The sequence below is a fragment of the Tachyglossus aculeatus genome, chromosome 3, assembly GCF_015852505.1.
Source record: "Tachyglossus aculeatus isolate mTacAcu1 chromosome 3, mTacAcu1.pri, whole genome shotgun sequence".
NCBI classification, from domain to species: Eukaryota; Metazoa; Chordata; class Mammalia; order Monotremata; family Tachyglossidae; genus Tachyglossus; species Tachyglossus aculeatus.
Window position 1 is genome coordinate 33479731 of NC_052068.1, and position 24442 is coordinate 33504172.

Consider the following 24442-nt stretch of genomic DNA (forward strand, 5'->3'; position numbering starts at 1 on the left):
CAGACAAGTAGTGGAGTCAGGATTAGAACCCAGGTCCTTCTCTGACTTCCAGCTTGTACTTCCCAAGCGCTTAGTACAGTGCTCTGCACACAGTAAGCACTCAATAAATATGATTGAATGAGTGAATGAATGAATGTGGGACAGGGATTGTGTCCAACTCGATTAACTTTTGCCTACCCCAGTGCTTAGATCACTACCCGACACGTAAATGTTTAACAAGTACCATTAAAAAAAAAAAATGATGGAGCCATGACTTCCACCTGGAAGGCTCTGGGTGCCACAAATGTGTGTGTATGGTGGGGGTGGGGGGAAACTACTGCCTGTTTCTGCTGCAGTTCTGACACCAGACAGGAGCTTCCATTTCCGAAACCCCAAACCTCGTCCTCAGCTGCAGGGGACTCTGCTCTGTGGGCCCAACATGAGTCTGTAATTTATGATAATAATAATAATAATAATGATGGCATTTGTTAAGCGCTTACTATGTGCAAAGCACTGTTCTAAGTGCTGGGGGATATAACACGATCAGGTTGTCCCACGGGGGGCTCACAGTCAATCCCCATTTACAGATGAGGTAACTGAGGCTCAGAGAAGTTAAGTGACTTGCCCAAGGTCACACAGCAGACATGTGGCGGAGCCGGGATTCGAACCCATGACCTCTGACTCCAAAGCCCGTGCTCTTTCCACTGAGCCACGCTGCTTCTCTAATTTATATATTTATATATGTATTTATATTACCATCTGTCTGCCCCTGTAGACTGTAAGCTTGTTGTGGACAGGGAGTGTATCAGTTATTTCATACTCTCCAAAACATTTAGCTCCTCTGGTGCTAACCTTCTCACTGTGCCTCGTTCTTGCCTGTCCCGCCGTGGACCCCTGACCCACGTCCTACCTCTGGCATGGAACGCCCTCCCTCCTCAAATCCACCCAACAATCACACTTCCCCGCTTCCCCGCTCCCCCTTCTAGACTGTGAGCCCACCGTTGGGTAGGGACCATCTCTATATGTTGCCAACTTGTACTTCCCAAGCGCTTAGTACAGTGCTCTGCACACAGGAAGCGCTCAATAAATACGATTGATTGATTCAAAGTCCTTCTGAAGGCTCACCTCCTTCAAGAAGCCTTCCCAGACTGTCTCCCTTTCCTCAGCTCCCCCTCCCCTCCACCCCGACTCATCAGTTTGCTCTACAACCCCTTCCCTGCCCCACAGCACTTGTGTATATATGTATATATCTTTAATTCTATTTATATTGATGCCTGTTTACTTATTTTGATGTACATATAAATATATATAATTCTATTTATATTGATGCCTGCTTGTTTTGATGTCTGTCTCCCCACTTATAGACTGTAAGGCCGGTGTAGACAGGGATTCTCTCTTTATTGCTGAATTGTACTTTCCAAGTGCTTAGTACAGTGCTCTGCACACAGTAAGCGCTCAGTAAATATGATTGGATAGGACTGAATCTGTTGGCAGCTTGAGATCACTCAAGGGCTGTTTTTTTATGGTATTTGTTAAGCGCTTGCTATGTGCCCGGCACTGTTGTAAACACTGGGGTCACAGTCTTCAACCCCATTTTGCAGATGAGATAACCGAGGCGTTTAATAAATCCTATCATTTTTACAATTAATGCTGCTTTAATTTGAGGTAGTAGGAAAGAAAGTTCCGTATCACACTTAAAACTTGGGCTAGTCTGAGGGAAACATTTATTCAGCCTCTTGGAAGAATTCAGGGAAGTAATTTGATTGTAAAATAGCATCACATCTTACAGCAAGGGCTTGGGTGTAGGAAGGACCTGGATTCTAATCCTGGCTCTGCTAAAGACATGTCTGCTGTGTTGGGCAAGTCACTTGACAGCTCTGTGCCTCAGTTCCCTCATATGTAAAGTGGGAAATAGAGTGCGAGTCCCATGTGGGCCCACTGTTGGGTAGGGACTGTCTCTATATGTTGCCAACTTGTACTTCCCAAGCGCTTAGTACAGTGCTCTGCACACAGTAAGCGCTCAATAAATACGATTGATGATGATGATGATGATGATGTGGGACAGGGCCTGTATTAACTACCCGAGCATTTATAGCAGTGCTTGGCAGATAGTAAGCACTTAACAAATACCATAATTGTTATAATTATTATTATTATTATGTGGGGATTTAAAATGTAAAGATTATTCTGATGACTTGATACCTGTCCACATGTTTTGCTTTGTTGTCTGTCTCCCTCTTCTAGACTGTGAGCCCGTGGTTGGGTAGGGACTGTCTCCATATATTGCCAACTTGTACTTCCCAAGCACTTAGTACAGTGCTTTGCACACAGTAAGCGCTCAATAAATACGATTGAGTGGATAAAGAAGTTAAGAGATTTGCCCAAGTTCACACATCAAACAAGTGGCAGAGCCGGGACTAGAACCCAGGTCCTTTTGAGTCCCAGGCCTGAGGTCTGTTCGCTAGGCAACACTGCTTCCCTGTGTCCATCCCGGCCCCTAGAGAGTCACTGTAGGGTCACCATGGCGGCAGGGGAACCGGTGGTTTTATTGCAACGGGTTTTGGTACTATTCAGGGTGCCCCTGGATTTAACCTGACAACTTCGCTTCCCTTTTGAGAGGAGACTGTTCCAGTGAATGAGAAAAGAGCCACCGAGGCAGCTTAATTTTTTTTTCTTTGGTCAATCAATCAAGCAATCGTATTTATTGAGCGCTTACTATGTGCAGAGCACTGTACTAAGCGCTTGGGAAGTACAAATTGGCAACATATAGAGACAGTCCCTACCCAACAGTGGGCTCACAGTCTAAAAGGGGGAGACAGAGAACAAAACCAAACATACTAACAAAATAAAATAAATAGGATAGATCTGTACAAGTAAAATAAATAAATAAATAAATAGAGTAATAAATATGTACAAACATATATACATATATACAGGTACTGTGGGGAAGGGAAGGAGGTAAGATGGGGGGGATGGAGAGGGGAACGAGGCGGAGAGGAAGGAAGGGGCTCAGTCTGGGAAGGCCTCCTGGAGGAGGTGAGCTCTCAGCAGGGCCTTGAAGGGAGGAAGAGAGCTAGCTTGGCGGAGGGGCAGAGGGAGGGCATTCCAGGCCCGGAGGATGGCGTGGGCCGGGGGTCGATGGCGGGACAGGCGAGAACGAGGTCAGGTAAGGAGTTATTTGGGCCCTGTTTCTGGAATATTGAGCAGAGCAGGTATGCAAGAAACAAAACACGGTGTTTGGCTCTGAAGCAAGTGGAATAATTTCTCCTAAAATATTTATGATCCAAAGGAGGGACACAGTAGTTGGGGCAGTTCCCAGAGCAAAACAGAAGTGAAGATGAGTTTTTAAAATTTCCCTCTGTGACCCACCTAAAGTTGGAACATTACTGATGAGCTAACCTGTAGCCTTCTCCTCACTAACAGTCCTACAGGAGAAACCCCTCCCACTCTATTCCTCTAGACTGTAAGCTTGTTGTGGGCAGGGGACATGTCTAGCAACTCTGTTATATTGTACGGGGAAGCAGTGTGGCTCAGTGGAAAGAGCATGGGCTTTGGAGTCAGAGGTCATGGGTTCAAATACCGGCTCTGCCAATTGTCAGCTGTGTGACTTTGGGCAAGTCACTTCACTTCTCCATGCCTCAGTTACCTCATCTGTAAAATGGGGATGAAGACTGTGAGCCCCACGTGGGACAACCTGATCACCTTGTGTCACCTTCCAGCGCTTAGAACAGTGCTTTGCACATAGTAAGCGCTTAATAAATGCCATTATTATCATTATTATTACTCCCCCAAGCTCTGTCTCCCCCTTCTAGACTGTGAGCCCACTGTTGGGTAGGGACTGTCTCTATATGTTGCCAACTTGTACTTCCCAAGTGCTTAGTACAGTGCTCTGCACACAGTAAGCACTCAATAAATACGATTGATTAGTACAGTGCTCTGCACAAAATAAATGCTCAATAAATGTGATGGATTTATTCATTCATTCATTCAGTCATATTTATTGAGCGCTTACTGTGTGCAGAGCACTGTACTAAGCACTTGGGAAGTACAATTTGGCAACATATAGAGACGGTCCCTACCCAACAGTGGGCTCACGACTGATTTATCACCAACACGCAGCCCCTTCTGGAGCTCTGGCGGTTGTTGTGTGCCCACAGTAGTGTGTAGCCCACTAGGAAAAAAGCCAGGCACTCCTGCGTGTTCCTCCCTCTTCATGCCAGGGAGCTTTGAAATTGGAGCCTATTTAGAATAGGCCAATTGGCACCCTCTTCTTTTAGGTATGAAACTTTGGTTTTTGGTTACACTGGGCTTTTGGTTACGGATTTAGGAAAATCCTGTATTGAAAGAAAGATGGGAAGCCCTGAGAGGCTCAGAGGCATGCTGTGGGAAGTCACAGTGCTGGTCGTAGACCTAGCATTTTTTCCGTCCCTCTCTCAACTTCCTCTCCTTCTTCCTCCTTCCCTCTCTTCTTCCCATTTCTACTGCCTTCCTCCCTTCCCCTCTCCCACCCTTCCTTCTCTCAGCCCTCCCTTTCACCTTCCCTCCCTTCCCATTTCATCCTTCTACACCAAATTTCCCTAAAGTTGGTTTACTAGATTGTAAGCTCCATCTCTGTTGTAGTGCCCCAGGTGCTTAGTCCAGTGCTTTGCACAAAGTAAGCACTTAATAAATATTAGTGATTGGATGCAGAATCTGTTCTGTGAGGATTTTTCTCACCACCCCACCGACTCAATCTTCCTGCGTCTGCCATCACCTCACATCATTCCCCTTCCCATGGCATGCCCTTCCCTTTTCACTCTGTCAGGCCTCAGTCCTCCCCTTTTTAAAAAGTCCACTCATTCATTCAATTCAATTCATTCAATTCATTCATTGTATTTATTGAGCGCTTACTGTGTGCAGAGCATTATACTAAATGCTTGGGAAGTACAATTCAGCAACAGAGACAATCCCTGCCCACAACGGGCTCAGGGTCTAGAAGGGGGGATGCAGACATAAAAACAAGTAATCAAGCATCAGTAGCATCATTATAAATAGAATTATTGATATATACATGTCATTAATAAAAATTATCCCACATTCTATTCCATGTTACATGCTCGTCCACTCCCTGAAGTCAACTGAACTTTGACTTCTCTTAGTATCCTCCAGTGCCTCGTCCCATTCACTGCTCCACAAAAGTGTGCAAATCAATATTATTTCCACTCCTGAATGCTCCACACTCTTGTTCGGGGTGAAAGAAGGTGCCTCTTCCGAGCCCAGGCCTGACTAGGGTGGGTTAGTTAGGGCCAGTCAAACTGCCCTGGTCACCAGAAGCTGACCTGAAGGAACACTTTTTAAACTATTTAAAAAGTATTATAAATCTCCAACAGAGACAGGAGTTTCTGAATCCTGGCTGAATTCTCTTTTTCACCTCTCCACTTTGGGACTTTCGCTTCTCAATCAAACAGTCAGTTGATTTTACGTGGCGTAGCAGGATAGAGCATAGGCCTGAGAATCAGAAGGTCATGGGTTCTAATTCCGGCTCCGTCACTTGTCTGCTGTGTGACCTTGGACAAGTCACTTCACTTCTCTGTGCTTCAGTTACCTCATCTGTAAAATGGGAATTAAGACTGTGAGCCCCAAGTGGGACAGGGACTGTGTCCAACCTGATTTGCTTATATCCACCCCACCGCTTAGTACAGTGCCTGGCACATAGTAAGACTTTAGCAAATATCATAATTGTTATTACTGAGTGCCTACTGTGTGCAGAGCTCTGTATTATGCACTTAGGAGAGTAGGGAAGCAGCAGGGTCTAGTGGATAGAGCATGGGCCTTGGGAGTCAAGAGGACCTGGGTTCTAATCCCAACTCCGCCATTTATCTGCTGTGTGACCTTGGACAAATCACTTAACTTCTCTGGGCCTCAATTGCCTCATCTGTAAAATGGGGATTAAAACTGTGAGCTGTGTGCAAACTCTTTTAGCTTGGATCTGCACCAGCGCTTAGGACATGCTCCCTGCCCACAAGCGCTTACAATCTAGTGGGAGAGGCAGATATTAATATAAGTGAATAAATTGGAGATATGTACATAAGTGCTGCAGGGCTAAGAGTGAGGTGAATATGGTGAGTGGTCTTGATAAAAGCTCACCCCTTCATCAAGCAGCGTGGCTTAATGGAAAGGGCACGGGGTTTGGAGTCAGAGGTCATGGGTTCAAATCCATCCATCCCCCTCATCCAAGATTATGTTTGTCTTGAAGCCGACCATCCATCCATCTTGACTTTGGGCAAGTCAGTTCACTTCTCTGGGCCTCAGTTCCCTCATCTGTAAAATGGGGATGAAGACTGTGAGCCCCCCGTAGGACAACCTGATCATCTTGTAACCTCCCCAGCGCTTAGAACAGTGCTTTGCACATAGTAAGCGCTTAATAAATGCCATCATTATTCTTCTTATTATTAAGAAATGTGGCTAATGCCATGAACTGCTTGACGCTGCCTGTTACTGGAGCCCCTCTTGAAGTCTTGTGTCACTAACATATTGGTTGCTCACAGACCTCTAATTGTTAGTCTGCTTCCAAGCTGGTTGTTCAGGGGAGAGGACTGTCCAACATCAGGTGTTTATCCGGAGATGTTTCATCTGCCGGCATTTTGGAAAGATCAACCTGTTGTCACTGTTCTGTGGCTTTTTCTTAATGGCATTTATTAAGCGCTTACTATGTGCAAAGCACTGTTCTAAGCACTGGAGCACTGTTCTAAGCGCTGGAGTTGTTTCCCGAATGCTCTTCACCCCTCTACATTGGATAAATGTTTGAGGATACTCCCTTACCAACACCTGGTGGATGCATCTCATTTGTTAACAGTCCCCTAAAGGAGGTGCCATTATGGTTTCTCATGTGGTAGGATGCCATTTTGTGTGTCCTCTGCTCACTCTCCAGCTGCATCTCCTGATGGAAATGGAGATCATCAGGTGGAGCTCTTCCTTGGGCGTCATCAGCTCGGGCCTGTTTGAACTCCTGGCTTTCTGAGCATTATCAGATCATCTTAGATTGTGAGCCCTTCCCCCCTCCCCGCTGAGGGATGGAGATCATGTCTAATTCCCACCTATATGTTCTTTCCCATTCCTTTATACAGGGCTCTGCACGCAGTAAGTCCTTAAGTATTATTACACAATCCTGCCTTCATTTAGTTTGATGATCCAGTTCAGGGGTTAAAGGCCCAAGCTAACCACAGTGTTCAGGGTTGGAAAATTATGGTACTTGTTAAGCACTGTTCTAAGCACTGGGTAGAAACAATTTAGGTTGGACACAGTCCCTGTCCCACATAAGGCTCACACTCTTAATCCCCATATTGCAGATGCATTAACCGAAGCCCAGAGAAGTTAAGTGACTTGCCCAAGGTCACCCAGCAAATGTGGTGGGGCTGGGATTAGAATCCAGGTCCTTCTGAGTCCCAGGCCTGTGGTTTATCCACTAGGCCTTGCTGCTTCTCGGTAACTTTTTTCCATTCTTTTGCCTGCCAAGGTAGCCCTTGCCCACGTATCAGTCTTTCAAGCAAATAGCCTTTAGGCGAAAGACATTAGATACCCTGTTTCTGTTCAAGGAACTATCATAGCCATGCGGTAGAATTCACCTCCTATTACCATGGCCTGGCTTATTTGCTCTGCTCTTCTTTGGGTCCTTAAAAACGTTTTGTCAGAGACCAGGCAAATATTTCCTTCCAGGTTTGTGAAACAGGTAACTCCTCTTTCATTCACACCCTGTTTCTGCCCCTTCTCATCACAAATGTGGAAGATCCGGGAAGGAGGGGGAGAGAGTGTGTGTGTGTGTGTGTGTGTGTGTGTGTGTCTTTTTCATTCCATTCATCTGTTCTCTGTTCTTGAGGAAACTTTAAGTCTGCTAAAGTGTTCTTTGATCTTTAATGCTCATTTGTTTCCTTTTGACATATTGGAGTCCCCTTCCTGAAGATCATTTGATAATTCTTGCAATCCTACCTCACATCTAGCTCTTTGTAACCTCTTTATGTATGTAGCCCTTTCATTTTTCGCAAGCTTCATATCTGCTTAACTATGATCCATCCCGGTTTGATTCCTAGATTTTACCAGGATAAATGTAGCTGCTTCCTTAAACATATCCTCATCCTCTCTATATTAGACTTTTCCCAACCATAATAGCCATGTTTCATTCCTTATTCCCTTGCCGGCTTTCTGTCTTTCCCTCTTGGGAGAGTTATTTTCCCCATTCCCAAAATGCACTTAGCTTCATTTCTAGGAACTCACTTACAATTTTATTAGTTGTTGAACCAACTGTGTAAAGATTTCACAGGTTGTGTACGTGCCCCTTAGACCAGGTGTTAATCTGAAAGTTATCCTCCTGGTAGGTAGGGAACGGGTCTATCAACTGTGATATTGTAAACTCCCACACACTTAGTACAGGTGCTCTGTACAGAGTAAGTGCTCAATAAATGATTGATTATCCTGTCAACATCAAGAAGGTTGTAATCTCCCCCTCATCCGAGATTATGTTTGTCTTGAAGCCGACCTCCATCGGGGTTCCCCCCTCTTGCCAAGGAAATCACAGGGAATTTCGACAGATGTACGCACCTTCAGATCCATCTCCCACATCTGACTCTTCTCTCAGATTTGGGAGTCAGTTAAATTGAATCCATTCCCAGGTGGAAAAGTCCACTATTTCTGCCCAGTTAAACTTACTGTGGCCTCACAGCGCTAGTGCTATAGCAAAAGAGAAGTGATATTTTCAAGTGGGGTGTTTTGCCATTATTCTATTTCTGAGGGCTTTTTTTACAGGCAACCTCACCAGAGAGACTGCCAGGACTCATGTCTGGCTTTCAGCTTTCTGGAGTGAATAAAAAGAAAGTCAAACAGGTTATTACCACCACTTCATTCTTTTATTTTTTCAACATCACCCAGGAAATAATAGGCACAGGCAGAACTCCTGAGAGCTAAAGAGCAATGTGCATTTCCCTAGGCCTCTGAGGAACTGCACTCCACACTGCCTGAAATGTGGTGGAGAAAGGGTGAGCCCCAAGGAGAGGATGGTGACCTATAACAATACTAATAAAAATCACGGTATTTATTAAACCCTTACTATGTTCCAAGTACTGTTCTAAGTTCTGGGGTAGATGGGAGTATAGAAATTTGGTGTAAAGAAATGTCCTGGGTAAAAAAAAAAAAATGTAATACTAAGATTAGAAAGGGAAAATTTGGAATGATAATAGAATCTGTATTTTTCATAAATGAGAATTAAAATGGAATTAAAGTGGAAGCAACATGGCCTAGTGGATAGAGCACGGATCTGAGAGTCAGAAGGACCTGGGTTCTAATCCCACCTCTACCACCTGTCTGTTGCTCGACCTTGGGTAAGTCGCTTCACTTCTCTGGGCCTCAGTTTCCTCATCTGTAAAATGGAGATTAGGACTGTGAGCCTCATGTGGGACTGTGTTCAACCTGATTAGCATGCATCTACCCCAGCACTTACAACAGTGCTTGACACATAGTAAGCACTTAACAAATGCTATTATTATTATTATACAAGACTGTCACACTAAACACAGTCCCTATCCCACATAGAGCTCACAGTCTAAGTAGGAGAGAGTAGGATTTAATCCCCATAGTTCAGATGAGGAAACTGAGGCACAGAGAAGCAAAGTGACTTGCCCAAGCTCACGCAGAGTTGGAGTTAGAACCCACGTCCCCTGACTCCAAGGCCTGTGCTCTTTCCAATAGACCACGCTACTTTGCCGTGATACTTTCAGTTCCTTGGGCCAGGTGTGAGTTCCTGGGAACCCAGCTCACCTTCTCCTGGCCACCGGTCTGCTCTCTCTTGTGCTCTTGGACTACCAACCTCATGTGCTGGAAAGCAGGGGGTGGCTTCCAGAATTCCCGAAAAAATTGCCAACTTATTTTATGGAATAAAAGCGCACCCTTTCCCATCGAAGTGTCTCTCCTCCCCAAAACGACCAGGGTTTCCGAACCCCCATATCTACCATCCCCGAGGAGAGACAGGACCTGATTTTTCTCTGGGTGCGCTAACCAATGAGGCATCCTGCCCTCAGCGTGGCTCAGTGGAAAGAGCCCGGGCTTTGGAGTCAGAGGTCATGGGTTCAAATCCTGGTTCCGGCAATTGTCAGCTGTGTGACTTTGGGCAAGTCACTTAACTTCTCTGGGCCTCAGTTACCTGTAAAATGGGGATTAAGACTGTGAGCCCCCCCATGGGACAACCCGATCACCTTGTAACCTCCCCAGCGTTTAGAACAGTGCTTTGTACATAATAAGCGCTTAATAAATGTCATCATTATTATTGTTATTAAAGGGGCCGTTTCCATCTGGAGGGCTTCCTTAGGCGGTGACAGCAGCGTCTGCGTGCGACAAGGAGTCAAACCTGCAAACCTGCTCTTTGCAAAGTCGATTTTGAGTGGGAAAGGTGGGGATGAGAAAGACGCACCTACCCCGGGGCCCAGCACTCCACAGCTGGCAGAACAAAAGTGAATTAGCAGAAGGCAGAGACACTTAGATTTGTGAGGAAGGGTGCCATGCTGTTTCTTCTGGTCAGCCCTGAGTAATTTCTCCAGTCCACTCCCATCTCTGATCTCCTTGCTTTATCTCTATGGGACACAAACAGCTTAGTACTTCCCCTCTTCTTCTTTTTCCCTAGCCTAAGAAAACTCCTGCTCCCACCATACCTGCTTGTATATGCCTTGGGCCTTCATCCTCCTGACATCCCCGCTTCCCTCCAGTGCTCCTGGTGGACTTGGTTTCTCTTTAGAGAAGCAGCGTGGCTCACTGGAGAGAGCCCGGGCTTTGGAGTCAGAGGTCGTGGGTTCAAATCCCGACCCTGCCAATTGCCAGCTCTGTGACTTTGGGCAAGTCACTTAAATTCTCTGTGCCTCAGTTACCTCACCTGTAAAATGGGGATGAAGACTGTGAGCCCCCCCGTGAGACAACCTAATCACCTTGTAATCTCCCCAGTGCTTAGAATAGTGCTTTGCATATAGTAAGCGCTTAAACAAATACCATCATTATTATTATTATTATTATTATTTAAGAAAGTATCCAGGAGTGGGGCTCAGGGTTATGAGCCCGGGCCTGGAAATCAGGACACCTGAGTTCTAGTCCGAGTTCTGCCTCTCAGCTACAGTGTTATCCCAGTCAAGTCACCTAATCTCTCCGTGCCTCACTTTCCTCCTCTATAAAGTGGGGATAATAATAATTAAAAGATGGTATTTGTTAAGTGCATTACTATGTGCCAAGCACTGTTCTAAGTACGGGGTAGATACAAGATAATCAGGTTGTCCCATGTGGAGCTCACAGTCTTAATCCCCATTTTACAGATGAGGTAACTGTGGCACAGAGAAGTGAAGTGACTTGCCCAAAGTTACCCAGCTGACAAGTGGCAGAGCCAGGGTTAGAACCCACAGCCTCTGACTCCCAAGTCCTTGTTCCTTCCACTAAGCCAGCCTGGGGATACACTATCTGTTCTCCGTCCCTTTAGACTATAAGCCCCATGAGGAACAGGGACTATCTGATCTGATTTTTTGTCGTTATCCCAGCCCTTAGCACAGTGCTCCACATGTAGACAGCGTGTATTTCTCATTATTATGTTTTCAGCTGCCTTGCAAATCAAGGATGGGGAGGGGCAGGCGAAAGGAGAGAAAGTTGTGGGGAAGGAACAATCAGTAGTCTTAATATTGAGCACTTATTGTGTCTGGAGCACTGTACTAACAAATACAATTGATGATGATGATTATACTAAGTGTTTGGGGGTGTATGATAGCACAGAATTGGTAGACATGTTCCCAGCCCACAGGGCGTTTATAGTCTTACAGGGAAAGCGCTATCACTAAGCATATTCTGATGCCCTGCAGAGCCTGATCATTGTTTTGGAAATTGTGGTAACTGAGACCAGCTGCATATTCTCCCCAGCCCCTTGTCTATTGTTGTTTTGCATTTTTTTGTTTATTTGCTCTTTTAGTATTGAAGCGCTTACAGTGTGCCAGGCACCTTACTAAGCACTGGGCTAGATACAAGATAATCAGGTTGAACACAGTCCGTGCCCCACATGGGGCTCGCAGTCTTAATCCCCATTTCACAGATGAGAGAACTGAGGCTCAGAGAAGTGAAGTGACTTGTCCAAGGTCACACAGCAGACATGTGATAGAGCCAGAATTAGAACTCAGGTTTTCTGACTCCCAGGCTTGTGCTGTATCCACTAGGCCAAGCTGCTTCTCCAAAGATTTTGTTTGCAGAAATAACGTCTGAGCCTCATTTAGTAATTTTGGAGTTGCTACCTTTGAAAGAATATTTGTTTCCTCAGGTCACACAAGCCTTTGCTCCCCATGATTTCTTCCCCCAACTCCCTCTACCTCCCTCTGTGTCATTTCATTTTTTCATTTCATTTAATCGTATTTATTGAGTGCTTACTGTGTGCAGAGCACTGTACTAAGCGCTTGGGAAGTACAAGTTGGCAACATGTGGAGACGGTCCCTACCCAACAGTGGGCTCACAGTCTAGAAGGGGGAGACAGAGAACAAAACAAAACGTATTAAGAACATAAAATAAATAGAATAAATATGTACAAATAAAATAGAGTAATAAATACATACAAACATATATACATATATACAGGTGCTGTGGGGAGGGGAAGGAGGTAAGGCGGGGGGGATGGGGAGAGGGGGCTCAGTCTGGGAAGGCCTCCTGGAGGAGGTGAGCTCTCAGTAGGACCTTGAAGGGAGGAAGAGGGCAAGAGTCATCTTTGCACTTGAATCGATATCCTTCAAGCACTGGATATTCACCCCACCCTAAGCTCCACAGCACTTAAGAACATATCCATCATCTGTCTCCCCCTCTAAACTAAAAGCTCCTGATGGACAGGGAATGTATCCATCCACTCCATTGTACTCTCCCAAGAGCTTAGTACAGTGCTCTGCACACAGTAAGTGATAAATAAATACCATTGACTGATTGATTAAGATGCGGGGTGAATCCCAGTCCTCAGCTTAAAAGGTGCCTCTCTTCATGTACAGCTGATAGGACAGGAGAAAAATAAGGCAGACAGAAAGCCTGAAGAATGTCAGTCCCTGTCAGGCAGCTGCCCTAAGTTGACTGCAGAAAACTGAATGAGAGGGTCATGTGATTCTTTCACCTACGGAGCCCTGGCAAGTTTTGGGCACATTTCTTCCCACTCCTTTGCTCCCCCAGCTTGTCATTCTTAATAAATGGAAAGCACTCCTGTTGGAAGAAGAGAGAAATTGGGAGGGCCACAATGGAGGGGGAGGGGGAAAACACACTCTGTCAATCAGTTCCAAAAAGCCAAACCTCTTTGTGTCCCGTCTCCTCTGCCCTCCTCCCAACTCTGTGTTTCCTTCTCTTCAGTCAATCAATCAATCGTATTTATTGAGCGCTTACTGTGTGCAGAGCACTGTACTAAGCGTTTGGGAAGTACAAGTTGGCAACATATAGAGACAGTCCCTACCCAACAGTGGGCTCACAGTCTAGAAGACTGTGCTTCTCTTGAGCCCAGTCTCCTTTTCAGGGGTTGAAATTGTATGTCACTTAGGTAAGGGGAGGGCAGAGAGAGAGGGAAAGAGCTGACCAGAAGTGGGGCGGGGGGGCACAGCCATCTCTGTTGCTGCTGCTGAAAATTGATTCTTGAGTGCCGGTTCTAAGCATTGTGAAGATGCATCAACACATGACATGATTTCACACCGTGTCCTGGTAATGCCCTCGTCAGCAGCTTCCGAGGGAAGAGCTCAGTGGAGGAGAGAGAGACATTTTTGTGCCAACTGCATGGCTAAATTTGGAATATTGGCACTCATTTCCTGCAGTCATATTAGAGGGGCTCGTGCTTTGCAGTGGCCCATGTTCTTTCAGTCTCCACGTTCCACCATGGCTCAGTGGAAAGAGCACAGGCTTTGGAGTCAGAGGTCATGGGTTCAAATCCTGGCTCCGCCAATTGTCAGCTGGGTGACTTTGGGCAAGTCACTTAACTTCTCTGTGCCTCAGTTACCTCATCTGTAAAATAGGGATTAATACTGTGAGCCCCCCGTGGGACAACCTGATCACCTTATAACCTCCCCAGCGCTTAGAACAGTGCTTTGCACAGAGTAAGCGCTTAATAAATGCCATTATTATTATTATTATTATTATTATTATTATTATTATTATTATTATTATATCCCGTATCAGCCCTGCCCTGCAACTTTCCACCTGGGCACTTGGGGTTATATGGTTATGCACGGAGAGCAGGAGGAGAGACAGACTACCATCTTGACACCCTGTGGAAGTGAAAACAGAATTAAATGGAGAAGCAGTGTGGCCTCATAGGTAGAGCCTGGGCCTGAGACTTAGAGTACCTGTGTTCCAATACTAGCTCTGCCACCTGTCTCATCAAAATCATCAGTGATATTTTATTGAGTGCTTACTGTGGGCAGAGCACTGTATTGAGTGCTTGGGAGAGGACAATAATCAATCGTATTACGTGCTTACTATGTGCTGAGCACCGTACCATACAACAGAGTTGGCAGAAATGTTCCCTGCCTCCAGCAAACCTAAAGTCTAGAGGGGAGACTGACATTAATATTGTTATTCATTGTTATTAACATTGTTGTAGTTTACTCACCCAAGTGCCCATAGTAAGCACTAAATAAATACGATGGACTGAATTTGAATAAATAATTGTGTGCTGCGTATCCTTGGACAAGTCCCTTAATTTTTCCGTTCCTCAGTTAACTCATCTATAAAATGGGGATTATGACCAAGTCCCATGTGGGACAGGGATTGTGTCCAACCTGAGTCGCTGGTATCTAACCCAGCACTTAGTACAGTGCCTGGCACATAGTATACGTTTAACAAATACCATTAATAGAAATAACTGGAGCCGAAGCTCACTGCAGACACCGGGTGATGGGAATTACAGCCACAATGCTTGTTTCATTAGTTACTGTCCCTAGCCTAGCATACCTCAATAACAAGCACCTCTCCTACATTTTATCTCTTTTTTTTTTTTTCAGGTGGGTTAGGGAAGGGTGGGGAAGAAAACAAAAAGGATTGGGGGGGTGGGGTGGAAAGCACTGAGCTAATTCAGGAGTTACTCAACATCGCAGCAAACTAGATTTCATCTTTCCCAATTCTCGCCTCCTCTCTTACTCCCTAAAAGCCTCCCTCTCCATAGTTCTGCTTTTGGCATCTGAGCGATTACTGTTTCCCAAAACGAACAAGATTAGAAACAGATGTGAGTTCAGAGATTAGAATCCTAGGTTCCCCTGATTTTTTTGCTGTTGAGGCTAAACATTTTTTGCATGAGGCTGGAAAAGATCGCCATTCAGTGCCAGTTGAAAGCTCAGGAAAGGACTTGGCCCAGTTCAGAGAGGGCGAGCTTGATTCCTCGCTGGCATTCTGCCCTCACATCCAATCTACCTGCTCAACCTGCCGCATTTACCTCAGAAACATTTCACGGCTTCGCCCCTTCCCCTCCCGGCGGACACTCGCCGAGCAGGTTCAAGCACTTGTCATAGCATGATTGGACTGTTGTACTCGCCTCCTCACTGGGTCTCTCTGCCCCCAGCCTCTGCCCCTTTAAGTACACGCTGCCGCCCAGATCATCTTTCTGATCCAACTCAGGGTGCGCAACTCACTCCTCCTCCAGGCCATCCGGTGGTTCCTTCATCTTCTGCATCAAGCCGTGTTAAGCGCTTAGTACAGTCCTTAAGTGCTTAGTACATACTTAAACATTTAGAACAGTGCTTTGCACACAGTAAGAACTCCATAGTTGATAGATACGATTAATAATCAAGCAAAGCCTCCTTACCAGTGGTTTCAAGACTCAATCCACCTGCTCTTCCCAGTTCACTTAGCTCTCCTCACCCCAATATCACAGATAGCCCTCTTTACTCCATCCACATCCTCCTCTTGACTGCACCCCATTCTCATCTGGCCCGACTCCACCCTCTTCTCAAGCTGGCCCCAGCACCTCGAACTCCCTTCTCCCCTAAATCTACCCTCCCTATCGTTGAAGCCCTCCTAAAATCCCACTTCCTCCGCCCACTCTTCCCCAACTCATAATAATAAAAATAATTGTGGTATGTCGAGTTGAAGGTCCTTGTGGACAGGGAATGGGTCAAGCGTTCATCCAGTGCTCTGCATTCTGTAGGAGCTCAATAAATGCCATTATTTGTTCTAAGCAAGAATTGCAGAAAGGCTGTCCATTCCAGTTCCATACAGTCCCCATTTAGCAAACCTCCCCCCGCCCAGACTGTAACCTCATTTTGGGCAGAGAATGTGTCAGTTATACTGTTATATTCTACTCTCCCAAGCGCTTAGTACAGTGCTCTGCATACAGCAAGTGCTCAATAAATACTGTTGACTAACTAAATTAGCCATCAGGGGCACCATATTCTAGAAAGCCTGGACAAGCTTGAGTTGACAGAATAGTACTGGCACTTTGGGCAGAGTCAGCCACCATAATAATAATAGTATTTGTTAAGCCCTTACTATGTGCAAAGCACTGTTCTAAGTGTTTGGGGGATACAAGGTAATCAAGTTGTCCCATGTGGGGCTCACAGTCTTAATCCCCATTTTACAGATGAGGGAACTGAGGCCCAGAGAAGTTAAGTGGCTTGCCCAAGGTCACACAGCTGAGAAGTGGTGGAGCAGGGATTCGTACCCATGACCTCTGATTCCCAAGCCGGTGCTCTTTCCACTGAGCCACGCTGCTTCTCTGTTCTCCTGGGTCTCTCCTGAGTCTCTCCCCCTTCCCATTTTAGGAGTAATTAGGGCTAATTTAGCGAAGGACTGAGGCATAGGAAAGACTTGAGTTCAGTCAGTCAGTGGTATTTATTGAGCATTGATGTGCAGAGCACTGTACTAAGTGCTTCTTGTCTTATGCTGTCAAGTCATTTCTGACCCATAGCAGCACCATGGGCACATCTCTCCCAGAGCATCCCGCTCTCCATCTGCAATCATTCTGGTAATATGCCTGTAGAGTTTTCTTGGTAAAAATATGGAAGTGGTTTACCATTTCTGCCTTCTGCACAGTAAACTCGAGCTTCCACCCTCGACTCTCCCATGCCTCTGCTGTCCAGCATGGGTGAGTTTTGACTTGTAGCAGATTGCCTTCCACTCGCTAGCCACTGGCCAAGCTAGGAATGGAATGGGTAGGCCTCTGCTTGACTCTCCCACCTGTAACCGAGACTGGTAGAGGACTGGAAAGTCTCCAGGTGCGACCCTGAGAGGGGAACTAAGTGCTTGGGAGAGTACAATATAATAATATAACAGACACATTCCCTGCCCACATTGAGCTTAGTCAATGCAAGCACAGCCACCTCAGGAAACTGTTCCCCAGCAGTTTAGGTGGCAACTGGATCCCCACAATGTCTTACAGCCAATGCTTCCCTTTCTCATCTGCCCCCCATTACCAGGCTCAGGTCCGGATTAAATCTGGTCCTCAGGGTCGTGGGGCTCAATTTAGGCTAGGCTTTCCCTTCTTCCCCTTCTTTGCACCTTAAGGGGAGAGCCACTCTGACTCCCCTTACAAGGGTGAGGGATTGGGGACTCTGTCACGTCACCCCCTCCTACCTCACCTCCCACCTCTCCTTCTCCAGCCCAGCCCGCACCCTCCGCTCCTCTGCCGCTAGCCTCCTCACTGTACCTCGTTCTCGCCTGTCCCGCCATCGACCCCCGGCCCACGTCCTCCCCCTGGCCTGGAATGCCCTCCCTCCGCACATCTGCCAAGCTAGCTCTCTTCCTCCCTTCAAAGCCCTACTGAAAGCTCACCTCCTCCAGGAGGCCTTCCCAGACTGAGCCCCCTTTTTCCTCTCCTCCTCCCCATCCCCCCGCCCTACATCCTTCCCCTCTCCACAGCACCTGTATATACGTTTGTACAGATTTATTACTCTATTTTACTTGTACATATTCTAGTATTCTATTAATTTTAATGATGTGCATCTAGCTTTGCTTCTATTTATTCTGATGACTTGACACCTGTCCACATGTTTTGTTTTGTTGTCTGTCTCCCCTTTCTAGACTGTGAGCCCGCTGTTGGGTAGGGGCCGTCTCTATATGTTGCCAACTTGTACTTCCCAAGTGCTTAGTACAGTGCTCTGCACACAGTGAGCGCTCAATAAATACGATTGAATGAATGAATGAATGAATGAAATCTACCTTGAGCAGGACTAGCCGGGGATGGGTTTTGGTTTTCTGGGCCTGAGGAGCATTTTCTGTCTTATCGGTAGTAATAATAACAATAATAATAATAATGTTGGTATTTGTTAAGCACTTACTATGGGCCAAGCACTGTTCTAAGTGCTGGGTAGATACAAAGAAGTCAGTGTTGTTCCATGTGGGGCTCACAGTCGTAATTCCCATTTTACAGATGAGGGAACTGAGGCCCAGAGAAGTTAAGTGACTTGCCCAAAGTCACACAGCTGAGAAGCGGCAGAGCGCTCATTAGAACTCATGACCTCTGACTCCCAAGCCCGTGCTCTGTCCACTAAGCCAGTTTATTCATTCAGTCGTATTTATTGAGCACTTTCTGTGTGCAAAGCGCTTGGGAGAGTACAATATAAAATCACTGAGCACCTTTTCTGGGCAGAGCACTGGCCCAAGTCTCCACCCATCCCCCCCTGCAGCATCGGCCATGGCAAAGACCCAGGGTATCACCATCTGCTTGGTAACGCCCCCATCTTGTACATATTTACTATTCTATTTATTTTGTAAATGATGTGCATTTAGCTTTAATTCCATTTATTCTGACGACTTGACACCTGTCCACAAGTTTTGTTGTCTGTCTCCCCCTTCTAGACTGTGAGCCCGTTGTTGGGTAGGGACCATCTCTATATGTCACAAACTTGTACTTCCCAAGTGCTTAGTACAGTGCTCTGCACACAGTAAGCACTCACTAAATATGATTGAATGAATGGATGAATGAATCTGGTGTTCCTCTAATAACTCCAGAACCCATAGGCCCACATCTTCTACTAACTGCTCACCTACCACTTCAGCATGACCTAATGGATAGAGCACAGGCTTGTGAGTCAGAAGGAACTGAATTCTAATCCCAGCTCTGCCACTTGTCAGTTATGGCACGGTAGTGCATGACCTTCGGCACGTCACGTAATTTCTCTGTGCCTCAGTTGCCTCCTCCGTAAAATGGGGATTAAGACTGTGATCCCAATGTGAGGTGTGGACTGTGTCCAAGCCTGGCTCTGTGGAACGAGCACAGATTTGGGAGTCAGAGGTCATGGGTTCGAATCCTGACTCAGCCACTTGTCAGCTGTGTAACCTTGGGCAAGCCACTTAGCTTCTCTGTGCCTCAGTTGCCTCCTCTGTAAAATGGGGATTAAGACTATGATCCCAATGTGAGGTGTGGACTGTGTTCAATCCTGGCTCAGTGGAACGCGCACAGGCTTGGGAGGCAGAGGTCATGGTTTTGAATCCTGACTCAGCCACTTGTCTGCTGTGTGACCTTGGACAGATCAATCAACTTCTCTGTGCCCCAGTTACCTCATCTGTAAAATGGGGATTAAGACTGTGATCCCAATGTGAGGTGTGGACTGTGTTCAAGCCTGGCTCTGTGGAACAAGCACAGGCTTGGGAGTCATAGGTCATCGGTTCGAATCCTGGCTCAGCCACTTGTCAGCTGTGTAACCTTGGGCAAGCCCCTTAGCTTCTCTGTGCCTCAGTTCCCTCATCTGTAAAATGGGGATTAAGACTGTGAGCCTCAAGTGGGACAACCTGATCACCTTGTATCCCCTCAGCGCTTAGAACAGTGCTTCACACATAGTAAGTGCTTAACAAATTCATCATTATTATTATTACCCAGTGCTTAGTAGAGTGACTGGCACATAGGAAGTGCTTAACAAATACCATAAAAAAACTCCTGCACAGATCTCCTCTGGTTCAGCACAAACATGTTTGCGTGCATGTGTGCTCTCTCTCTCTCTCTCTCCCTCTCCCTCCCCCCCAAAGAGGCCCCTTGAATTTTGGTCCACCTTTAATATTTCCATTGCAGAGATAAAGAAATAGGGAGTCTGACAAGCTTCTTACTGAATATCTACTGCAACGAGAAAACAGTAGGTCCCCCAGCCATCCCTTGAGAAGCAATACTATTGAAATGATCCAGCTGCTCCCCTGTCCCTTCCTTTACCTGCCTTTGGAGCTGTAAATAATGGCATCTGCCTATGAATAGCAGTTTGCTGCTGCCCCTTTAAGCGTGCTCCCTAGCAAGAGGAGGTGATTTACTGAGGTGATAAGCTGTAACTAATACCAGGATATCATAACAGGTAAATAGATTAGCAGCAGGCTCCTCTGTATTTTGCTTTCTAGGGGTCCACTGGCTCTTGCAGTAGCTGGAAATGCTTACCCCAGCACTTTACGATACAGAGAGTTAAATCACCCAATTCCAAAATTGTATTTATTGACAGTCCCAGGTATGAAGCAAATGAAATGCATTAGCAAATCTATCAGGCCCCATTGATCGATTAGCATGTTTGCAGGCCCCTCGTACAAAGAGCGGTAATGGAATCAATCCGCTCCTCATTACGCTGATTATAGACTGGGGAAATGCCATTTGAGACTGTGGCCATGAAAGAAGGCCACCATTTCTTATCGAAATGTTGACAGAGGGGCCTGCATCCTCCTGCTCCCCTGGTCCCCAGCCATTCCTCTCCCATCTTCATCTGCTGCCTGCGAGGATTTGCACCTTTAATTATTATTATCGTATTTGTTAAGTGCTCACTATGTGCCAGGCACTGTACTAAGCAGTGGGGTGGATACAAGCAAATTGGGTTGGACACAGTCCCTGACCCACGTGGGGCTCACAGTCTTAATCCCCATTTTACAGATGAGGTAACTGAAGCACAGAGAAGAGAAGTGACTTGCCAAGGTCACACAGCAGACAAGTGGCGGAGCCGCAATTAGAACCCATGACCTTTCGACTCCCAGGCTGCTCTATTCGTTACGCCATGCTAATTCACCCCACAGCACTTATGTATGTGTCTGTAATATATTTATAATAATGTTATTTTAATATCTGTCTCCCCCTCTAGACTGTGAGCCAGCTCCTTGTGGGCAACCTATCTACAACTCTGTTGTCCTGTCCCAAGCAAGTAGTACAATGTTCTGCACACAGTAAATGTTCAATGAATAAGAGAAGCAGCTTGGCTTAGTGGAAACTGCACGGGCTTGGGAGTCAAAGGATGTGGGTTCTAATCCTGGCTCTGCCACTTATCGGCTGTATGACCTTGGGCAAGTCACTTAACTTCTCTGTGCCTCGGTTCCCTCATCTGTAAACTGGGGATTAATACTGTGAGCCCCACGTGGGACAACCTGATTGCCTTGTAACTACCCCAGCGCTCAGAACAGTGCTTGGCACATAGTTAACACATACCATAATTATTATTATTACGATTGATTGAAGGTTCTCACAGGAGACTATAGGGCTTTAGTTCTTTACCCCTGTATTTATCAGGCAACTTCTACATAGGGGAAGTCTCCCATTCTGTGAAGCAGGTGACTTGAGACTAGATGTAGCCCCAAACTCCTGTGACTAGTTAAGCTATGTTGGGCTTTGTAGCCACAAAACTGAACAAGAAGCCCAGGTTTGCCTCTGAGGTTGTTCCCCTCAAGTGGTCCTAACCGGGTGTTCTTCATTCTTTCTCCGACTGTTCCTGGAAGCACTGATGTGAACCCCTGATTCGGACTCGGAGATCCCAGCCCACACCCCCAGCCGATAAGCGCTTAGTACAGTGCTAAGCGCTTAATACAGTGCTCTGCACACAGTAAGCGCTCAATAAATACGATTGATGAATAGTGTCTTTCCAGTGTGGTTCTCTGGGGCTTCCTGATGGAAGTTTACAGTTCACTGGACCTGCTTGGTCCTGTTACAGTTTATGAGTGACCAACCAGGCAGGGGGCTATGTCCCAGTTGACCATTCTAGTCATCATGATCCAGGTGGCTACCCTGATGGACGCTGAGAGGTTCTCTTTCGGCCTTCGTTTCCTTTCTGTCTCCCTTTCAGTCTTTCTCCTACCGATTTACAGCTAGGGTTGGGGAAAGGTTGCAGAGAGTGGGGTGGCGGGGTGTGTTTCCTTTCTGTCTCCCTTTCAGTCTTTCTCCTACCAATTTACAGCTACGGTTGGAGAAAGGGTGCGGAGAGTGGGCTGGCGGGTTGTGTTTCCTTTCTGTCTCCCTTTCAGTCTTTCTCCTACCGATTTACAGCTAGGGTTGGGGAAAGGTGCGGAGAGTGGGATGGCGGGGTGTGTTTCTGTGTATATGGTCCTACAGCAAGCCTCAGACTTCCTCAGCTACTAATTCCTAAATGTTGCCACCATCAGCTTTCGCCTTAAAATGACGCGACGTGTTACGCGCGAATGAGAACCTGTGTTTTGCCTACGAGTCGGGCGTGGCCGTGGGATGGGCACAGCAAGCAGCACACTTCCCAGTGGTGGGAGATGAAGCAGCTGGAAGATGAAACGCACCTGAAACAACAAGGGTCTCATGTCTATTTCCACTGATTTTTCCCTAGTTCCTCTAAAATACCAGAAGATAGGAGCTCTCCCAGAATAGTACATGTAGTCATAGATAACATATATTTTGTGCTTTATAGGTATATTTATAGAACACGCACATATATGTGTTTACATTTGCCTGTGTGTGTGTCTTGATTTTGTTCTTTTAATTGCCTCTTTCATTCATTTTTTTCTTTAAGAAAAAAAGACTTACTGCCATTTTAAATCATTCCCCCTGCTCCTCCTCTGTGCACGGAATGCCAAGAGGAAAGATAGGTCAGGTTTAATCAGATGATCTCGATTCTGTCGATTTCCCCACAGGCAGAGGTGGACTCTAAAGGCAGACCCCTCCCCTGCCCCCCAGCCAATTGTAGTTTTGCTATTCCTCGTTGCCCTTGTGGGCTGAGAGAAGCTGGCCAACATAGGCTCATTGTGGGTGGGGAATGTGTCTGTTTATTGTTTCGTTGTACTCTCCCAAGCGCTTAGTACAGTGCTCTGCACACAATGAGTGCTCAATAAATGCCATCGAATGAACACATTCATTCATTCAATTGTATTTATTGAGCGCTTACTGTGAGCAGAGCACTGTACTAAGCTCTTGGGAAGTACAAGTCAGCAGCATATAATGAACGCATACGTATTTTATCCCCCCGTGCCTGGATTGGGCAGGGTGCATGTTGAGCCGCTGACTCCGTGCCAAGGTGAGCTCTGCTATCTGGGTGGGTTAATGTAGTTCTAATTCTCCCCAGCCTGTCAGGGGCCGGCTTCTGTCTTCTATGAACCGCAAGACATTCAACAGCAGCACGTGGCTGAAATCCCACCACTCCAAAGGCTCTGGGAGTTACGTGGGGGCTGGTCCTTCTGTAAAGCGCCTGGGCTTCCTTTTCAGCAGGAGGAGGGGAAAGGCAGCTGCCTGGCTGTTGAGAGAGAAAGAGCGAACTGGCACCATCTGTAGTTTTCCTTTGTACTTCTTTATCTGTTCATTATGGTGTGATGCCGAATTTCCCCGTGCTCTGAGTTTAAATGAGTTGAGATGTGCCTAATACCGTCAGCATAAAAAGCAGTCACTAAGTACTCTAGAGATGAATGGTCTAATCTGTAAATTCATTTTGGGTTTGTTTCGTTTGACTTGAATAGATCCAGGGTACACTGCGCTTTGGAACCCAGCTGAGCTAGACGCACCCAGCTCTTATTTCATATGACTATGGGTAAAACACAGACCGTTAGCTGTAGTCACTGTATTAAATGCTTCCTGTGTGCAGATCCACTGGGCTCAGTGCTGGGGAAGGATGCAAAGGTGGGAATTAGACACGGTCCCTGCCCCTCGAGTGGCTTACAATCTAAGAAGCCTGCAGGTTTGCAGTCAAACAATAACCCAAGCCCTGAATGATCTTTTGGAGGGGAAGCGTCATTTGGTGCTTGCTGCTCTACACTGTAAACTCCTCTTGGGCAGGGAATGTGTCTGTCAACTCCGTTGTACTCTCCCAGGCACTTAGGACAGTATTCCAAACTAAGCGCTCAATAAATACCATTGATGATGATGTTTGAGGGTTGCTCAAAGATCAGTGTGTGTGTCTATGTGTGTGTGTTTTTTTGTGTGTGTGTGTACTCACATCTGGTGGGTTTGCAGTCTATGGGTGAGCATGCGTCATACACGGCAAGGAATGGCTCCAAAGGAGAAAAAAAATCAAACCTAGAATTCAAGGAACTTTTTTCCCCCCCGATAACCCTCTACCTTAGAGATTCTCTCCCGCCAGATATAATATCCTCCTTGGTGACCAAGCCCTCCTAGGCTTCTCCACTGATACTTCTGTCAGAAACGTGCCTGCTAGCTGATACTGATGACAACTCATTAACAGACTTCCTCCCAGCAAGTCTATTGCTCTTTGGACCTCCCCAGGCAAATCCTTCTCCTTTGCTCTCTCCTCCGCCTGCGTTCTCATTCTCTCTCTCCTCCCCTCTCTCTCTC

At 46.4% G+C, this 24442-nt stretch overlaps 1 protein-coding gene and 1 non-coding gene across 5 annotated transcripts in view; one reads left to right on the forward strand and one right to left on the reverse strand.

Moving 5' to 3' along the window:
- Nucleotides 1-24442, forward strand: part of ZMIZ1 (zinc finger MIZ-type containing 1) — a 538822-nt gene that overhangs the window by 440659 nt on the left and 73721 nt on the right. The gene's annotated exons all lie outside the window — the stretch shown is intronic.
- On the reverse strand, nt 17064-17201 carry LOC119926032. The gene has a single exon (XR_005449950.1). It is a non-coding gene; the product is annotated as a small nucleolar RNA SNORA7 (small nucleolar RNA).